Below are 5000 nucleotides of genomic sequence, written 5' to 3' on the forward strand. Positions count from 1 at the left end.
TTGCCGCTAGTTTTGAGAGGCACGCGTGGTTCCGCACGCGGCGCACGGCTACGGCGAGCCGTACAGGTAGCGTGTTGCGCGACACGACACGCACATCGAAAGACATGCAGTCTAGTCGGTAATGATCCTTCCGCAGGTTCAACCTACGGAAACCTTGTTACGACTTTTACTTCCTCTAAATGATCAAGTTTGGTCATCTTTCCGGTAGCATCGGCAACGACAGAGTCAATGCCGCGTACCAGTCCGAAGACCTCACTAAATCATTCAATCGGTAGTAGCGACGGGCGGTGTGTACAAAGGGCAGGGACGTAATCAACGCGAGCTTATGACTCGCGCTTACTGGGAATTCCTCGTTCATGGGGAACAATTGCAAGCCCCAATCCCTAGCACGAAGGAGGTTCAGCGGGTTACCCCGACCTTTCGGCCTAGGAAGACACGCTGATTCCTTCAGTGTAGCGCGCGTGCGGCCCAGAACATCTAAGGGCATCACAGACCTGTTATTGCTCAATCTCGTGCGGCTAGAAGCCGCCTGTCCCTCTAAGAAGAAAAGTAATCGCTGACAGCACGAAGGATGTCACGCGACTAGTTAGCAGGCTAGAGTCTCGTTCGTTATCGGAATTAACCAGACAAATCGCTCCACCAACTAAGAACGGCCATGCACCACCACCCACCGAATCAAGAAAGAGCTATCAATCTGTCAATCCTTCCGGTGTCCGGGCCTGGTGAGGTTTCCCGTGTTGAGTCAAATTAAGCCGCAGGCTCCACTCCTGGTGGTGCCCTTCCGTCAATTCCTTTAAGTTTCAGCTTTGCAACCATACTTCCCCCGGAACCCAAAAGCTTTGGTTTCCCGGAGGCTGCCCGCCGAGTCATCGGAGGAACTGCGGCGGATCGCTGGCTGGCATCGTTTATGGTTAGAACTAGGGCGGTATCTGATCGCCTTCGAACCTCTAACTTTCGTTCTTGATTAATGAAAACATACTTGGCAAATGCTTTCGCTTCTGTTCGTCTTGCGACGATCCAAGAATTTCACCTCTAACGTCGCAATACGAATGCCCCCGCCTGTCCCTATTAATCATTACCTCGGGTTCCGAAAACCAACAAAATAGAACCGAGGTCCTATTCCATTATTCCATGCACACAGTATTCAGGCGGGCTTGCCTGCTTTAAGCACTCTAATTTGTTCAAAGTAAACGTGCCGGCCCACCGAGACACTCAATAAAGAGCACCCTGGTAGGATTTCAACGGGGTCCGCCTCGGGACGCACGAGCACGCACGAGGCGGTCGCACGCCTTCAGCTCGCCCCACCGGCAGGACGTCCCACGATACATGCCAGTTAAACACCGACGGGCGGTGAACCAACAGCGTGGGACACAAATCCAACTACGAGCTTTTTAACCGCAACAACTTTAATATACGCTATTGGAGCTGGAATTACCGCGGCTGCTGGCACCAGACTTGCCCTCCAATAGATACTCGTTAAAGGATTTAAAGTGTACTCATTCCGATTACGGGGCCTCGGATGAGTCCCGTATCGTTATTTTTCGTCACTACCTCCCCGTGCCGGGAGTGGGTAATTTGCGCGCCTGCTGCCTTCCTTGGATGTGGTAGCCGTTTCTCAGGCTCCCTCTCCGGAATCGAACCCTGATTCCCCGTTACCCGTTACAACCATGGTAGGCGCAGAACCTACCATCGACAGTTGATAAGGCAGACATTTGAAAGATGCGTCGCCGGTACGAGGACCGTGCGATCAGCCCAAAGTTATTCAGAGTCACCAAGGCAAACGGACCGGACGAGCCGACCGATTGGTTTTGATCTAATAAAAGCGTCCCTTCCATCTCTGGTCGGGACTCTGTTTGCATGTATTAGCTCTAGAATTACCACAGTTATCCAAGTAACGTGGGTACGATCTAAGGAACCATAACTGATTTAATGAGCCATTCGCGGTTTCACCTTAATGCGGCTTGTACTGAGACATGCATGGCTTAATCTTTGAGACAAGCATATGACTACTGGCAGGATCAACCAGGGAGCTGCGTCAACTAGAGCTGAGCAGCCGGCCGCCCGGGAGTGTGTCCCGGGGGCCCGCGCGAACACGCAAGCGTCCGCTCAATCATTCTGCAAACAGGAGGAGGCTGAGCTCCCCTGCACAATACACCTCGAAACCCTCTCAGGTCCCGGCGGCGCGCAGCGCCGTCCCAAGTACTTGGTCGGGTTCGAGAGAGGCGCAATCGCCCGGAGTTAGGCGAGTAGACGCTTTCGGTGCGACCACCCGTGCTCCCAACTGAGCTTGCCGCTGCCGACAGAGGCCCGGGAGCGTGCTGTCGTGGCATTGCCGGCGGGAGACAACACGCGCCACCTACGGTGACCGGCAGCTCCAACGCCAGCGCCACAGAAGGACAAAAGCCCCACTTGGGTGCCGAAGCGAACTCTCCCAGCACAGCGCACGCGCCAACACATCCGCACAGCTGCGATACAAACCACCAGCGAGAACCGCTGGGGCGACCGAGCAGCAGACGGCGTCGCGGCGCCGAGCGCCGGGCGGCGGCGCATCCTCAACGCACACAGTCCTCAATCGGACCAGCACACTGAAGATGTCCACCGCGCTTCGCACCGGGCCCGCGAGGACCTACTTTGGCCGCACGGCGCCGCGCGCAGGGTGCGCCGGCGCGCAGCTGCGACGCCTGCCGCGTCCGTCGGCCGGCGCGCCTGCCACTGGCCGCCCCCACCAGCCGGCTGTAGCGCGTGCGCCCACGCACCGCGCGGCCAGCACGCCGGGAGGCGCCCCCTCACCGGCCGGGGACGGTCCCACCCAGCCACCGCCGCGTATCGCTTCACACCCAGATGCCGTTCAGTTTCGTCGGCATGGTGGGTATCGCTGGAACAACCGGTTAGTACCTCAACCTATCGTCGCCATCACCGATTCACCCCTAGCGAGAACAACCGCACCACAACAGGTTACCATTTGTTCATTTGCGTAACTTCACCAGAAAACGCAGGCGTCCATCGCCATTTGCAACTTCAACGATTATTGCATGCCTGTGTCAGGTGTCACGCCACACTACGTCTGCCCACATACACGCAACAAAATGTGCACGCCTAGACAATACGTGGAAGGTGGCCCCCGTACGTATGCGATGTCCATTGCTCGAACGACTGTCAACCGGCCTCTGTAGCATGTCGCAGATATGGAACGCGGTGCACCATGCCATCACGGTGTGTGAGGAGAGACGACTAGGTCCGAATACATCAACAGACAGCTCATGCTGATCGCCATCCACGGCGTCCGTTCCTCCCACACGTCTCTATGGCGTACCACACTGCAATCCAGCTCTCATAGGGAGACGACACGTAGCTGCGTGCACAATATTTGCACTGTATGGTCCGCCGTTTTTGGGCGCAGTCGTTGTGCGGTCACACATGTGCCACGATGTATCATTCAGTACATAAGGACGAATGTGCAGTACAGATTGTGGTTCACGCGTACGACATCAGCGGACAGTTGACACAGGCCGCACCACAACGTAGCCTGAGTACGTCGCATGCGAAGGGCATTGAACATGCAAACTTCTCACCAACCAGCTTGCGAAGGCAGGGGGCAAGGTGGGGACGTGGGGAGGGGCGGCATGTACGTCCTGCTGCCATCCACATTACAGTGTACAGCAGGAGCATGTGGAAAGTGAGCAAGACTTGCAAGGTGTTTAACATGAAGCGATACACAGGGGTGCGGGCAGTGCGAGTAGCGAACTATATTGCGAGGGTTGCGGGTGGGCAACACTACAGTAATTGAACGAGTCGTATAACAATTACAGAGCAGGTTTAGGCGACAACGTGGGTTACGTTAAGGCGACAACATGGGTTAGGTTAAGGCACAACATGGGTTAGGTTAAGGCACAACATGGGTTAGGTTAAGGCACAACATGGGTTAGGTTAAGGCACAACATGGGTTAGGTTAAGGCACAACATGGGTTAGGTTAAGGCACAACATGGGTTAGGTTAAGGCACAACATGGGTTAGGTTGAGGCACAACATGGGTTAGGTTAAGGCACAACATGGGTTAGGTTGAGGCACAACATGGGTTAGGTTGAGGCACAACATGGGTTAGGTTGAGGCACAACATGGGTTAGGTTAAGGTACAACATGGGTTAGGTTAAGGTACAACATGGGTTAGGTTAAGGTACAACATGGGTTAGGTTAAGGTACAACATGGGTTAGGTTAAGGTACAACATGGGTTAGGTTAAGGTACAACATAGGTTAGGTTAAGGTACAACATAGGTTAGGTTAAGGTACAACATAGGTTAGGTTAAGGTACAACATAGGTTAGGTTAAGGTACAACATAGGTTAGGTTAAGGTACAACATAGGTTAGGTTAAGGTACAACATAGGTTAGGTTAAGGTACAACATAGGTTAGGTTAGGTTAGGTTAGGTTACACGTTGTTGTACGGAAAGGTGTAGGGGGGGGGGGGGCGGGGGCGGCAGGTTCGTTGATAGTGATTATAGTAAGTGAATGCTTGTGACATGATCAGATTTGTCACGTCAGGATGCACCTTTGGCTTATTAGAGGCGGCGCTCCAATTCTATGCTTGTGTGAGACCTGTGTCTTTGACTCATGTCATTGTTTGTGCGCTGTGACAGGAGGTACTATTGTGATGTTGGGTGCACCGTTGTATAGGACATGTGTGGGTGTTGGTGCCTGGTCTGCGCAATGGTGGATGTCGAAAGGCTGGGATATTGTATTTTCCGCACGGACCTCCTGGTCTGGTTGTGATAGTGTGGATTGTGTAATGTGGCGGAGAAGATGCACTGGATGTTGTTCCATGCTGGTGCTTACATATTGTATGTGCGCCTGTTAGAAGCAGAGAGTGGTGCGTGATCAGAGTGTCTGGCTGACGTGTGGTTCCCATTTTGGGCAGACTCTTTCAGCATGTATACGGACAGTTGTGTATATTTGCTGTAGTTTGATGGCTCTGCATTGATTACTAATCAGCGCCGTGTGTACGG

The 5000-nt window shown here is 53.8% G+C and overlaps 1 non-coding gene across 1 annotated transcript; it reads right to left on the reverse strand.

Annotated features, from left to right (window-relative positions):
* Positions 1-119: 119 nt before the first annotated feature.
* LOC124772470 lies at positions 120-2029 on the reverse strand. The gene has a single exon (XR_007014054.1). It is a non-coding gene; the product is annotated as a small subunit ribosomal RNA (ribosomal RNA).
* Positions 2030-5000: the final 2971 nt, after the last annotated feature.

This window comes from Schistocerca piceifrons, unplaced genomic scaffold, assembly GCF_021461385.2.
Source record: "Schistocerca piceifrons isolate TAMUIC-IGC-003096 unplaced genomic scaffold, iqSchPice1.1 HiC_scaffold_940, whole genome shotgun sequence".
Taxonomy (NCBI): domain Eukaryota; kingdom Metazoa; phylum Arthropoda; class Insecta; order Orthoptera; family Acrididae; genus Schistocerca; species Schistocerca piceifrons.